Here is a 15658-nt window from a genome sequence, read left to right as displayed (position 1 = left end):
GCAGCAATATAAAACCTCTCCTATGGCAAAAGAGTATATACATGTACAGGTGGGCACTGTACATGTATATAAAAGAGCCCCCGCCATTTTTTAGTAAGTTTGAGCGGGATAGAAGCCCGCCACCGAGGGGGCGGGGCTTCTCCCACAGCACTCACCAGCGCCATTTTCTCTACACAACACCGCTGAGAGGAAGCTCCCCGGACTCTCCCCTGCTTGACACACGGTGAAAGGGGGTTTTAAAGTAGAGGGGGGGTACATTATTGGCGTTATACACTACAAACAGCGCTACTGGGTAAACATTCTGTGTTTTTCTCCAGGGTAATATAGCGCTGGGGTGTGTGCTGGCATACTCTCTCTCTGTCTCTCCAAAGGGCCTCAGGGGAACCTGTCTTCAGAAAAGAGATTCCCTGTGTGTGTGTGCAGTGTCGGTACGTGTGTGTCGACATGTTTGACGAGGAAGGCTCACCTAAGGAGGAGGGGGAGTACATGATGGTCAGGTCGCCGTCGGCAACGCCGACACCAGACTGGGTGGATATGTGGAATGTCTTGAATAATAATGTGAATTTACTGCATAAACGGAAAGACAAGGCTGAGGCTAGGGAGCAGTCAGGTAGTCAGACCATGCCTGTCCCTGTGGCACCAGGACCTTCGGGGTCTCAAAAACGCACCATATCCCAGATCACTGACACAGATACCAACACAGAGACTGACTCTAGTGTCGACTTTGAGGATGCAAAATTACAGCCGAAGGTGGCAAAAGGTATTCGTTACATGATTGTGGCCATTAAAGAGGTTTTGCATATCACTGAGGAACCCCCGGTCCCTGACACGAGGGTACACATGTATAAAGGGAAAAAGCCTGAGGTCACTTTCCCGTCCTCATTTGAACTAAGCGACTTGTGCGAGAAGGCTTGGGAAACTCCAGATAGGAGACTACAGGTTCCCAAAAGGATTCTTGTGGCGTATCCCTTTCCACAAAAGGATAGGATACGATGGGAATCGTGGCCGAAGTTAAACAAGGCGCTGACACGCTTATCCAAGAAGGTGGCACTGCCTTCTCAGGATACGGCTTCCCTCAAGGATCATGCTGATTGTAAGCAGGAGGTTACCATGACGCACATTTACACACATTCCGGTACTATCGTTAGGCAAGCTATGGCATCGGCCTGGGTGTGTAGTGCTATCGCGGCATGGGCAGATTCCTTATCTACGTAACTTGAAACCCTAGATAAGGATTCCATTCAAATGACCCTAGAGCATATCAAAGATGCTGCTTTATATATGAGGGATGCTCAAAGAGACATTTGTTTACTAAGCTCCAGAATAAATGCTATGTCTATTTCTGCTAGGCGACTCCTGTGGACCCGACAGTAGACGGGGGATGACGACTCAAAGCGGCATATGGAGTCGTTGCCTTACAAGGGGGAGGAGTTGTTTGGAGAAGGCCTCTCGGATCTTGTCTCTACTGCTACGGCCGGTAAAACGAATTTCTTGCCTTATGTCCCCCCGCAGCATACAAAAAAGGCACATCATTATCAGATGCAGTTTTTTCGTTCCAATAAAAACAAGAAGGGACGGGGATTGTCCTTCATTGCCAGAGGAAGAGGCAGGGAAAAAAGCTGCATACAGCTAGTTCCCAGGAGCAGAAGTCCTCCCCTACCTCTGCAAAGTCCACCGCATGACGCTGGGGCTTTCCGGGGGGAGTCAGCTCAAGTGGGGGCACGTCTTCGACTTTTCAGCCAGGTCTGGGTTCACTTGCAGGTGGATCCCTGGGCTATAGAGATTGTTTCTCAGGTATACAGGCTGGAATTCGAAGACTTGCCTCCTCGCCGGTTTTTCAAATCGGCTCTGCCAACTTCCCCGTCAGAAAGGGAGTTAGTGTTGAATGCAATTCAAAAATTGTATCTTCAACAGGTGATAGTCAAAGTTCCTCTTCTCCAGCAAGGAAAGGGGTATTACTCAACCCTGTTTGTGGTCCCGAAACCGGACGGTTCGGTCAGGCCCATTCTGAATCTAAAATCCCTGAACTTGTACTTGAAGAAGTTCAAGTTCAAGATGGAATCGCTCAGAGCGATCATCGCCAGCCTGGAGGGCACGGCTGGATTCTCAATTTACCGAAGTCCCAGCTAGTCCCTACAATGCGCCTGACTTTTCTGGGTCTGATTCTAGACACAGACCAGAAAAAGGTATTTCTTCCGATGGAAAAGGCTCAGGAGCTCATAGCCCTGGTCAGGAACCTATTAAAGCTAAAAACGGTTTCAGTGCATCATTGCACACGTGTCCTGGGGAAGGTATCCGTTCACATGGTCGACCATGTTATGGTCGACAGTCATTAGGTCGACCACTATTGGTCGACATTGACATGGTCGACATGGACACATGGTCGACACATGAAAATGGTCGACACATGAAAAGGTCGACATGAGTTTTTTAACTTTTTTTTCTTTTGGGGAACTTTTCCATACTTTACGATCCACATGGACTACGTTTGGAACGGTAAAGTGTGCCGAGCGAAGGCACCATGCCCGAAGCATGGCGAGCGAAGCGAGCCATGCGAGGGGACGCGGTGCACTAATTGGGGTTCCCAGTCACTTTACGCAAAAAACGACACAAAAAAAAGTTAAAAAACTCATGTCGACCTTTTCATATGTCGACCTTTCACGTGTCGACCAGTTTCATGTGTCGACCATGTGTCCATGTCGACCATGTCAATGTCGACCAATAGTGGTCGACCTAATGACTGTCAACCATAACATGGTCGACCATTCATACCGGAACCTCTGGGGAAGATGGTGGCTTCGTACGAGGCCATTCCCTTCGGCAGGTTCCACGCGAGGACTTTTCAATGGGATCTACTGGACAAATGGTCCGGGTCCCATTTACAAATGCAGCAGAGGATCACCCTGTCTCCCAGAGCCAGGGTATCTCTTCTGTGGTGGCTGCACAGTGCTCACCTCCTAGAAGGCCGCAGGTTCGGAATTCAAGACTGGATCCTGGTGACCACGGACGCAAGCCTCCTAGGGTGGGGAGCAGTCACACTGGGAAGAAATTTCCAAGGTCTCTGGTCAAATCTAGAGACTGGTCTCCACATCAATGTGACAATGCTAAATTCCTTTGTCGTATAAACAACCCTTATGAAGCTAAGAACACTGTACGCTGCTTACTTAAGAAATACCGTAATGATACGCTAATTGCGTAACGATCGCTCAGCCGTAGGCGAGACGCTCAAGCGTCACGTTCGCTCACGGCCCAGTGATCACAGGACACGTTATTGGTTATGTCTAGGGGAAAGATTCGCTGTAACGTAGCATACGCTAGAGACCACGAGGAGGTCACCAGCGGTGCAGACGCTCACAACACTATACCTTGATATTAAACCTTATACCGATGAAACACACAGAATACCTTAATGTGAGTACAGGGTGTAAATGCAACCTTGTGTAACCTGACTATCTACAAAGCTGTTTGAGCGTCACCGACGCTCAAGTGAACACTTAATACTATAGTAAATACACAGATACTGGTTTAGGGTTCCAAAGCCTATAATCTGTATTATATCTAGTATACTTGTAAAAGAGTAACACAGTACAAATGATACACTACAATATAACAAAGACTTCCTAACCAAACACCTAACTAAGGGATAAACTACAATACTATCCTGATCTAATACAATACAATACAATACAATAAAGTTTAGTCTAGGGGAGATATTAGAGAAAAGAGAGAATAGAGAGAGAGAAATTGGCTCACAGAAAGACAATGATTACGGAGAGAACTTACGCACAAAGGGTATGATCGCCTGCGCCTCGATATCCAGCTCCCGATTATCAGCAGATAACCGTTGATGAGAGAGTGAGAGCTGGATGTGGTCGGTCTGCCTATTTATGCCCCACACACAATGCAATCTCCTAGTCCCTACAATCCTACAGTTTATTGGACACAGGAATTCGGCCCTGTACTGTAACCAAAGGTCATAGGTTGATTCATACAGGTGGGCTGTGCTGATTTCCAACAGCTCAGGTGGGTGGGGAACTGGGTTTCCCGCCGCATACCTGAGTATGTGCAAATCATAGAAATGGACATAAACTTCTTATGTCCATAACTATTCGCACGAGCGATTAATACGCTCCAAACCAACACCGGAATATTGCTAATTAAATACTCTTCCGATGGGTATCAAACACTGCTGTATGACTCCTGTTAGACCCTTCGTGCAATACAAAGAGGGATTCCTCCGCTCAGGGACATTCTATCTAAACCAAACTTACAGAAACTATTGAGGGGAACATGATCTATAAACTACATTAATTGTGAACTTTTGTAACGAATGAGTCGCACGCTACGATCACATAAACTCTACCGTAAATGCGCATACTGCGCGTGCGAGTGCACGCTATTGCGGGTATGCGCTTCCACGGGAGAGCGTACGCATGCGCAGCACGGACCAGTGTGCGGTGCAAATATGGCAGTGTGCACTAAGACATTTTTCTGACTTTGACAGTCCACCCTTTGGCAGTCAATAATAACTGCCACAAAATATTTAAGGAGAAAAATGTAAGTCAGGGGTTAATTGATTTCCATGGTGGGGAAAGGAAGAAGAATGGAGTAGGTGTGAAGAGAGTATGACCTAGTGAGAAAGTAGAAGCATGTGTGTATGAGTCCATGTTTGGAGGGTCATGTATCATCGTGCCGTACGTGTGGTAAATCAAGCTTCGAGGTATTGCGAAGTATACATTTGAATTCCTTCTTATCCTGTGGTACAGGTCTGTGGATGGGCTGTCAAACTCTACCGAGCTCATTTCGGCTGTGGTTGTAACACAATGGGGATGCACATTTTAGTTGATGATACATGAATTGGGGGGGGTATGTGGTTGCTGCTATCTGTGCCTGTATTCCCTATCGACTATGTGTGTTATTGCCTGAGGGTTGCAGAGATGAAGATAAAGAACACTTACGAAAAATGCAATGATATTCTATGTCAGGGTAATGTACGTTCGTCGATTGAGGTCTTGATTGGTGTCGGTTGATTGGAGTCTTCTTCTTTGTGCTTTTGCTCATAAATCGTGAGTAAAGCATACAACGTCCATGGATTTACAAAAAATGTTGGGCTAGCGTGATTTTAAAGTTCCTAGGGAAACTGGGGTACCCATGGCATTGTCCATCAAAATCTTGTTTATCAGGTCGTCTGCTCTTCTTCTTTCCATCTTTCCGTTGTCGGCCCCTTGGCTCATCAAATCCTTCGTCTACGTGGGTCTTTGTACCTCGGAGGAAAACATAGAAATGGGTGAAAGGCGGACCGTATACTCATTACATCATTACGTCATGGTTTCTAGCATTGGGTCATAAATCAAATCCAGGTTAATTACAGTTTCCTCACTCCTTAAGCTCATCACTTTCGTACTTTGCTTGCACCTCATCAAAGCCTGCCCGCATCTAAATATCAATCCAAACGATATAACGACACCCAAAATACATAGGAGAAACTTTCCAACATCCATTATGACTCCTTGAGCCCAGTCTCCTAAACCGGAGAACCAATTTCGCGGGTTCAACCATGACACCCAACCAGTCAGCTCATTACCTACAGCAGCAAGGGTGAGATTGTGTTTTCCGACGAAATTCCCACTTTAATTGCAGAATATCATCCATCTTTTGGTCTATGACCTCTACCGGATCCTCGGTACTATTTGTGATGTACGTGCAACACTTTATGCCGTACTGTGTTGCCAATGTAACACAATATCCGCCTGTTACTGCTGTAAGATAATTAAGAATCATCCTATGCTGAACTAGTTCTGTTTTGTAAGCTTGAAGTTCTCTTCCAGTGTATCTAAACGTGTCATCATACATTTCAGTGATATTATCTAACAAATTGGCGAGTGCGGAAATGTATCTATAATTCATCACACCTCGAGCGGTGCGAGTGAAATCTAACGCTACCAGAACCTGAATCCCGGTGGATTCATGGATAAGATCAGAGGCCGGATGCTCTAACCTTTCTGACAGTTGTCTTTTAACAAGGTGCTCGTAGTGAGTGTGAGTATAAGGAGCTTGGGCACCACGGTGTATGTCCTTCATTTTGTCATGTGTAACAGTCATTACTTCAGGCAATACTTTTCCAATATAACACAATCCTTCAGAGTTTGGGGCAAGCCACTTGTACGCCTTTCTCCCGCATATGAAATATGCATCATCGGGGAGAACATAAGGGACGGAGAAGGACATGACCATGTTACAAACCTTCCAGGTGAAATCTCCTGACCCTAATTCTTCCATCTGTCTAATGCACGTATCAGTTTGTACGATATGTGCACAGTATCCTGGTGATACCTCTCCAACTTTAGTAATCCTATTTCCTAAGGTATATCGATACCGGAATGATTTTCCTCTACTGGCTATGTGGCGTACGAGCTCTGTATCTGTAGGCATTCTATCTGCTCTGTGTGAAAAGGTCATGGTAAGGTTGCTCCATGACACTTCCCAATTTCCCGGTTTTCTGGGATTGGAGATGTTAAAACATATGAGGGACCTATCCACATGGTATTGGTGGAGCTTCAAACTAGGAGGGCTGGAGATGTTAAACCTCCGGTCCACCGGTCTCCCACCACTTAGCTCAAGTACCTCCCCTAACGTTAAAGGAAATGGTACTAGCCCTGATTTACTGTGACCCTGAGGTACTTGAGAGCATACCCAACAATCTGTTTGGTTTAACACGTTACCCACTAAGGAGTGATAGTCACTCAATGGATGCCGGTCTATATGGATATTAAAACTAGATTGACATTTCTTTATGCATCCATCTTCAACCAGATTATCACAGAGCCTACAGATACAATTTTCCTCAGCTAACAATCCATCACAATTTCTTCTATCGGATCGTTTTCTGATACTCGCCTTTGCTTGTTGGCTTGGTTGATCTTGGAAAACTACGCCTCCATCATCATAATCGGAACCCATTCCAGAACCTCTTTCGACCTCTATGGTACTCTCGCCGGAACAGACTGCTCTGGTCAACATCATGGTTAACATCAAAATCCGGACCACAGTCTCTTGGGGCAAGTCCATCTTTGAGGAGGAAATAGAGAAGAATGAGAAGGGGGAAAAAGAAATTTTAAAGGAGAGGGGATGGGAAGTGGAGAAAACAATAAAAGGGAGAGGGGAGTCGACAGCTGCTTTCGGTCTTCAAGGCTCAGGTGCCGCCTCAGTCCTCCTGGAACAGACACTCTAGTGATACAACCTCTACCGTCTGTTCCTTATCACGGGACTTCTCTGGATCAGCAACCTTCTTGCAGTGGGATGAATGGACCCAAGTCTCTCTCTCAGCAACCTTCAATGCTGTGGTGCTAGTCAATAAGACCTGGTATGGTCCTTCCCATCTATCAATAAGACAACCTGAGCGTAGAAAATTTCGTATCATTACATAATCCCCAGGTTCAATGTCATGACAATTACTATCTGGTAAATCAGGAATCACCAACTTCAGATTATCATTTTGATTCCTCAACTGTTTACTCATGTTAATCAAGTACTTTACAGTTACTTCATTGTTACATTTCAAATCATCCTGAGGGTTAATCATGACATGCGGTTGTCGACCAAACAAGATTTCAAAAGGGGACAGATTAAGAGGGGACCTGGGAGTGGTTCTGATGCTATACAAAACAATGGGTAAAGCTTCTGGCCACGTCAATCCTGTCTCTGCCATTACTTTACTCAATTTATTTTTAATAGTGCTGTTCACTCTTTCGACCTTCGCGCTCGCCTGTGGACGGTACGGAGTGTGCAGCTTACTATCAATTCCCATCAACTTACACATTCCTTGAAAGACATCACCTGTAAAATGGGTACCCCTATCACTTTCAATGATTCTAGGGATACCATATCTACATACAAATTCCTGCACAATTTTCTTAGCTGTAAACATAGCGGTATTTGTAGCTGTTGGAAAAGCTTCGACCCAATTCGAGAAAACATCTATACAAACAAGTACATATTTCAAATTTCTACATGGGGGTAATTGAATGAAGTCAATTTGTATTACTTGGAAAGGGCCGCCGGCAGGTGGGATATGGGATGGTTCTGTTGGTATTGCTTTTCCAATATTCTTTCTCAGACAGGTAAGGCATGACATTGCTCTTTTACTAGCATGAGAGGAGAATCCTGGGGCGCACCAGTATGCTCTTACCAACTTGCACATCCCCTCCTTGCCTAGATGAGTCAGCCCGTGAGCTGCTTCAGCCAGACACGGAAGGTATGCCCTGGGGGCCACTGGTTTACCATGTCCATCCGTCCAGAGCCCTGAGGACTCCTGGCCATATCCCTTTGCCTTCCAGACTGCCTTCTCCTGAGTGGAACACAAATTCTGCATTTCACACAACTTTTGTGTGTTGATGGTATTAAATACCATCAGTTGTGTGGTGTCTGTCCGTATGGGGGTAGCAGCTGCAAGCTTTGCAGCTTCGTCTGCTCGGCTGTTACCAAGGGATACTGGGTCTTGACTATATGTATGTGCTTTACATTTGATAACAGCCACTCTGTCGGGTTCCTGTATCGCTGTTAGAAGCCTTTTTATGTGAGCTGCATGCGCTATCGGTGTACCAGCTGCCGTCATGAAATTTCTGAGACGCCATAGCGCTCCGAAATCATGGACTACCCCGAACGCGTATCTAGAATCGGTGTAGATATTGGCAGACTTACCCTTAGCCAATTCACATGCTCTGGTTAGGGCGACCAGTTCAGCAACCTGGGCTGAGTGAGGTGGGCCTAGCGGTTCCGCTTCTATGGTGTCTTGGTCATCTACGACTGCGTATCCAGTACACAAGTCTCCCGAGTCTGACTGTCTGTGACAACTACCGTCCGTGTAGAACGTGAGTTCTGCATCTTCTAGTGGATTGTCACTGATGTCAGGCCTTGCGGTAAAATTTTGGGTCAAATATTCCATACAATCATGTGTATCTTCCTTTGCATTAAATCCTCCTTCCCCATCACTCTCACCTCCCACCCTTTGTGCCTGTCCAGGCACACCTGGGAGAAATGTTGCAGGGTTTAATGCGCTGCATCTCCTTATGGTGATGTTTACTGGGGCCATTAGTGCCAATTCCCATCTCGTAAACCTTGCTGATGAGACATGTCTGGTTTGGGCAGAATTCAATAAGGCCGATACCGCATGTGGTGTATGGATTGTGAGGTTGTGGCCTAGCACGACATCTTCGCTTTTCGTCACTAGCAATGCTATCGCCGCAACGCTACGCAAGCATGTGGGGAGGGATCGCGCTACCGTGTCTAGCTGAGCGCTGTAGTATGCAATTGGCCTGCTGGCATCACCGTGTTTTTGTGTTAGTACACCTGCTGCGCACCCAGCACTTTCTGTTCCGTATAGTTCAAAGGGTTTCCCATAGTCTGGCATACCTAATGCTGGTGCCTGCGTTAGGCACTGTTTGAGTCTCTCAAATGCTGTTTCGGATTCGTCTGTATGCGAAATCCGATCAGGTTTGTTTGAAGAGACCATTTCCTGCAAAGGTAGCGCCAATATGGAAAACCCTGGGATCCAATTACGGCAATACCCACACATTCCTAAAAACGTCCTGATCTGTTGCTGGGTTTGTGGCAGTGTCATGTCTCTAATGGCTTGGATTCTATCAGCGGTCAGGTGTCTCAGTCCTTGTGTTAGACAGTGTCCCAAGTATTTTACCTTAGCTTGGCATAATTGCAACTTGTCTTTGGAGACCTTGTGACCTGTGTCTGAAAGATGAAACAGGAGCTGTTTCGTATCCTTCAGGGATGCCTCCAATGAATCAGAACACAGCAGTAGATCATCCACGTACTGTATCAACACTGATCCACTTTCCGGTTGGAAAGACTGTAAACAATCATGCAAAGCCTGAGAAAATATACTTGGACTATCTATGAAACCTTGGGGTAACCGAGTCCACGTGTATTGGACTCCTCTGTATGTGAATGCAAACAAATATTGGCTGTCAGGGTGCAGAGGTACCGAAAAGAAAGCGGAGCAGAGGTCAATAACAGTGAAAAATTTGGCAGTGGGAGGAATTTGCATTAGGATGACAGCTGGATTAGGCACTACGGGGAACTGACTCTCAACTATTTTGTTAATCCCCCTTAGATCCTGCACTAGCCTGTAACCCCTCCCCCCACTCTTTTTAACAGGGAAGATGGGACTATTTGCTGTGCTGGACGTTCTTACTAGAATGCCCTGTTGTAGCAAGCGCTCTATTACCGGGAAAACTCCTAACTCCACCTCTGGCTTCAGAGGATACTGTGGGATTTTTGGAGCTATCCTACCATCTTTTACTTGTACTACTACTGGAGCTACGTTTGCCATTAATCCAGTGTCCTGTCCATCTTTTGTCCAAAGCGACTCTGGTATCTGAGATGTCATCTCTTCTACTTGGGATGGATTCCTATTTGTCATAATGGAATGTGACATTAATTTTGATGGGGAGTCTAACATGTCTCGTACTTCCTGAGCGTGATTCTCAGGGATGTCCAAGAATACACCTTCAGGAGTACAATAAATGACGCAACCCATTTTACATAGTAAGTCTCTTCCCAGGAGATTGGTCGGTGCCGATGCAGCCAGCAAAAAGGAATGCTTGGTATGCAAAGGCCCTATTGTAATCTCGGCTGGTTTGCTAACAGGGTAGTGCTGGACTACTCCTGTTACTCCTATGGCTGGAACTGTCCTACCAGTGGTTCTCATGCCCACTGTCGAATTGATCACTGACTTGGCCGCCCCTGTGTCTACAAGAAAGTTTAAAGTTTTACCGGCTACATTGATTGCAATCTCTGGTTCGCTTCCAAGACTGGCAATCAATTTAACCGGTTGCAGATTACAGGTATGGCCACACCCCTATTGGGTATGCTGACCTCCCTGAATCCCGCTGGCAGCAACTACTTGTGAGGGAGTTAGCTGGGAACTACCAGAGGCATGCCAATCTCTGTTTGGGGGATATCTTTTTGTTTCCCCTGTATGTGGCTCAAAACTCCGCCTCTGTGGACCCTGCTCCCAATGTCGTGTGTGGTGTTGTTGTCTAGGGGGTTGAAAAGATCTTTGTACATTTCTTACTCTACAGTCTCGTGCAAAATGTCCTGGTTTGTTACAAGAAAAACATGTTATTACACTTGCCTTACCCACAGGATTCGGTGGTACATACGCAGGCTGCCTTGTGGTCAGCGCCTGTATACTTACGGACATCAACTTATCACTTTGCGACTCCCTGTGCCTAGTGATATTTCTGTCGTGATCAATAGCAGCCTCTCTCAAGGTGGACACTGACAGACCTCGCCAACATGGCTGCGTGGTCTGTACCCTAGCTTTTAATGTTTCTTTCAAACCATCCATCAGTACAGATACTGCTACTTCTCGATGGTTTGGGTTGGTCTTTATGTCTTCTATACCAGTGTACTTTGCCATTTCTAATAGTGCCCGGTGAAAATATTCTATTGCCGTTTCGGACTACTTTTGCTTAATGGAAAATATTTTATTCCATTTAACAACGGCTGGGAAATACTCTTTTAGCTGTAAATTTATCCTTTTTACATTATCCTTATTGTACACGTCTGTAAGCGGTACATCTTTATCCAATGCACAATCAGCTAAAAACTGAGTTGCATCAACATTGGAAGGTAAACAAGCTCTTAGCAGTATCTGCCAATCCTTGTTGTTGGGTTCTACCGTGTTACCTAAATCCCTGATGTATTTTTGGCTAGCAACTAAATCCTTCCTGGGGTCAGGAAATTCGGACACTATTGTTCTTAATTCCATTCTGGAAAATGGAGTGTACATGGCAATGTTCCTTATGGGAGTGGCTCCAGACACATCTGTTTTTCCATTGGGAACTGCTATTACCCTTACAGGAGCAATTCTAACAGCCTCTTCCTGTGTAGATTCTACAGCTTGTTGTGGTACAATTGTTTCAGTGTAGTGCATGGTGCCGTACTTACCCGTTGACACGACCTCACCTATCCCTCCGCTAGGGGCTTTCACTAATCTCGTGGGTGTCGCTGTGCCTACTGTGGTCTCTGCTATGGTGGCTGCAAGAGAGAGAGCTGAAATTGTTGCTGAATCGTCTTCTTGATCACACTCCTGAGGAAGGTTCAAAACAGGGTACATCTTGCACGGGTTAATACTTGCATGAGTTATTTGGTTAACATCATTAACATTTACAGTGTTACTAAGAGTTTGTGTTTTACAACCCTGTGCGTTTCTCTCCGCAATCAACTTCTCTCCTGCAATGTATGGTGGGGGAGGAGCTGTGGCAATCAACTTCCTGACTGCCCCAGATCCCGCCGCCAGAGCCAAACCTCTCTGTATCTCACCTTCCTGGTGCCATAACTGTAAATAATCATGATGCTGAATTCGTCTCTTTGCTGATTTTACGAGACATATCCTCCTCCTTAAATTTTGTAACACCTCTGGACTGAAGCTACCTATTCTTGGGAACTTGTCCCTGTCTTGTACAGTCATTCTCTCCCATTCATCACATAAAGATTCGGTGTGAATTCCATATTTTTCACACATTACATATCGTGCCGACCCAACTGGTCGGTTCACAGAATCAACCTGAACCAGGGTTGATCGCCCCCTACCTGAGCAACTGGCCCCCATAGTCTGTAGGTGTTGCTTAGTCCTCCTTGGATTTTCTGTATCAAGGTTTTCAGCAAGCCTTTACAGACAACCAAATTACTCCACAGTAGGCCGGCGGTGGCGGTTTACCGAGTACCCCACTCACTCGCCCACCTCGACCAATACGACCTGTAAACACCGTTATGATGCCAGCGTACTCGATACAGGGCCCCTATGGAACCTTCAGTTTACTGGAACATATGAGGGTTACCCGCAGGACACTTACTCTTTCCAGTAAAGTTGGGGTTGTTAGATAGTTCCTGAGTGACCAGCGAACTTCCCTTCCAAAAATAAAAAATTACACAAATCACGTCAGAATGTACAAATAGCGTTTGTGACCACTTTACTCTAATGGTATTTAGGTCAGATTACTAACTACTGCACACAATTACGTGTGGTCCAATCGTTCAGTACACGAGCACTACTTGTCATGTACTGAAAGACCAATGGAATCGATGTTTCCGGCCGCGATTCCTTCAGCAAGAGCTTATGGCCTATATGGGTTCTGCACCAACACCCCAGGCGTTGTGCCACTGGACTTTTATAGCGGACCTTTTACCTTACGACCTCCTGGTCTTGTTCCTTATGACCTCCTGGTCTTGTTACCTTATGGTCCGCTATACTCTAATGCTCAAATATTATTTAACCAGGGATGCCTCCCTGGCCACCGTATATGTCACTTACACGTATGTCCCTTGACGAGTACCCGACTTTCCTTTTGGTTCCACCTTAAAGTTATATAAACTTTTGTATACAAAACACACTCACTCAACACATGTACACTTTGTTTCTATATCTATTTCTGCGCAGAAATTGTCTTCAGGCCAAAAGTGTTACCAATTAGGAGCAGGATCTGTTAAACTAAATTTCAGATTTTCCAAAAAAATAGATTTGCGTTATTTACCGCGTCGCGTTATCTACCGCTGTGCGTTACTTATCGCTTTTGCGCTAATTATCGCTTTTCGTGACTTGGGCTACGTGGGCGTAACCAGACGCTACGTTGCGTAATGAACGCTGCGTGCGTCTGCCTTTTGGATTGCGTACGCTAGTCTTTGTTAGCGACACGTGTACGCAATGCAAAGGATCCACCGTAACACAATATTTTTATTTATCAATGTAGATGATCCCTGATCATCTACCGCAATCCACACTGACTGCCTTGTATCTCAGACAAACCGTGTGTTTGTTCTATACTTTAACTATTACCTCTACTTTTAAATAACAGCAAATCTCTTTTTAGCACTTTCTATCAACTATAAAAAAATTGGCAAACAGGAATAGTGATATACGAAATTTGAAAAAGAAATGCAGATAAATGTATGCGTACGCAAGACAAAAGAAAAATAAACAGTTTTAAAAGACACAAGCGTTTTGTTCTTACTTCCGGTTACCGGATTCCTTCAGCACTCTTTACCTAAGCGAAGCAGACGCTTATCCCGCCAGCACTATGAGACAACCTCCCACCCTTTGCTGGAGGGATAATGTCTGCTGATCTACCTAGTGCAGATGTGAAAAGGACCGGACGAGCCCGCAATTGACAATGCTAAATTCCTTTGTCGTATAAACAACCCTTATGAAGCTAAGAACACTGTACGCTGCTTACTTAAGAAATACCGTAATGATACGCTAATTGCGTAACGATCGCTCAGCCGTAGGCGAGACGCTCAAGCGTCACGTTCGCTCACGGCCCAGTGATCACAGGACACGTTATTGGTTATGTCTAGGGGAAAGATTCGCTGTAACGTAGCATACGCTAGAGACCACGAGGAGGTCACCAGCGGTGCAGACGCTCACAACACTATACCTTGATATTAAACCTTATACCGATGAAACACACAGAATACCTTAATGTGAGTACAGGGTGTAAATGCAACCTTGTGTAACCTGACTATCTACAAAGCTGTTTGAGCGTCACCGACGCTCAAGTGAACACTTAATACTATAGTAAATACACAGATACTGGTTTAGGGTTCCAAAGCCTATAATCTGTATTATATCTAGTATACTTGTAAAAGAGTAACACAGTACAAATGATACACTACAATATAACAAAGACTTCCTAACCAAACACCTAACTAAGGGATAAACTACAATACTATCCTGATCTAATACAATACAATACAATACAATAAAGTTTAGTCTAGGGGAGATATTAGAGAAAAGAGAGAATAGAGAGAGAGAAATTGGCTCACAGAAAGACAATGATTACGGAGAGAACTTACGCACAAAGGGTATGATCGCCTGCGCCTCGATATCCAGCTCCCGATTATCAGCAGATAACCGTTGATGAGAGAGTGAGAGCTGGATGTGGTCGGTCTGCCTATTTATGCCCCACACACAATGCAATCTCCTAGTCCCTACAATCCTACAGTTTATTGGACACAGGAATTCGGCCCTGTACTGTAACCAAAGGTCATAGGTTGATTCATACAGGTGGGCTGTGCTGATTTCCAACAGCTCAGGTGGGTGGGGAACTGGGTTTCCCGCCGCATACCTGAGTATGTGCAAATCATAGAAATGGACATAAACTTCTTATGTCCATAACTATTCGCACGAGCGATTAATACGCTCCAAACCAACACCGGAATATTGCTAATTAAATACTCTTCCGATGGGTATCAAACACTGCTGTATGACTCCTGTTAGACCCTTCGTGCAATACAAAGAGGGATTCCTCCGCTCAGGGACATTCTATCTAAACCAAACTTACAGAAACTATTGAGGGGAACATGATCTATAAACTACATTAATTGTGAACTTTTGTAACGAATGAGTCGCACGCTACGATCACATAAACTCTACCGTAAATGCGCATACTGCGCGTGCGAGTGCACGCTATTGCGGGTATGCGCTTCCACGGGAGAGCGTACGCATGCGCAGCACGGACCAGTGTGCGGTGCAAATATGGCAGTGTGCACTAAGACATTTTTCTGACTTTGACAATGTCCTGGAGTTGAGGGCCATATACAACGCCCTGCGCCAAGCGGAGGCATTGCTTCAGGACAAACC

General features: G+C 45.4%; 1 protein-coding gene across 2 annotated transcripts in view; it reads left to right on the top strand.

Annotated features, from left to right (window-relative positions):
* LOC134957493 (armadillo-like helical domain containing protein 1) overlaps nucleotides 1-15658 on the top strand; it is a 468225-nt gene that overhangs the window by 3415 nt on the left and 449152 nt on the right. The gene's annotated exons all lie outside the window — the stretch shown is intronic.

Source organism: Pseudophryne corroboree, chromosome 9, assembly GCF_028390025.1.
Source record: "Pseudophryne corroboree isolate aPseCor3 chromosome 9, aPseCor3.hap2, whole genome shotgun sequence".
Lineage (NCBI taxonomy): Eukaryota > Metazoa > Chordata > Amphibia > Anura > Myobatrachidae > Pseudophryne > Pseudophryne corroboree.
Note: the sequence above shows the minus strand (reverse complement) of the source record. Positions and strands in the feature narration are given on the sequence as shown.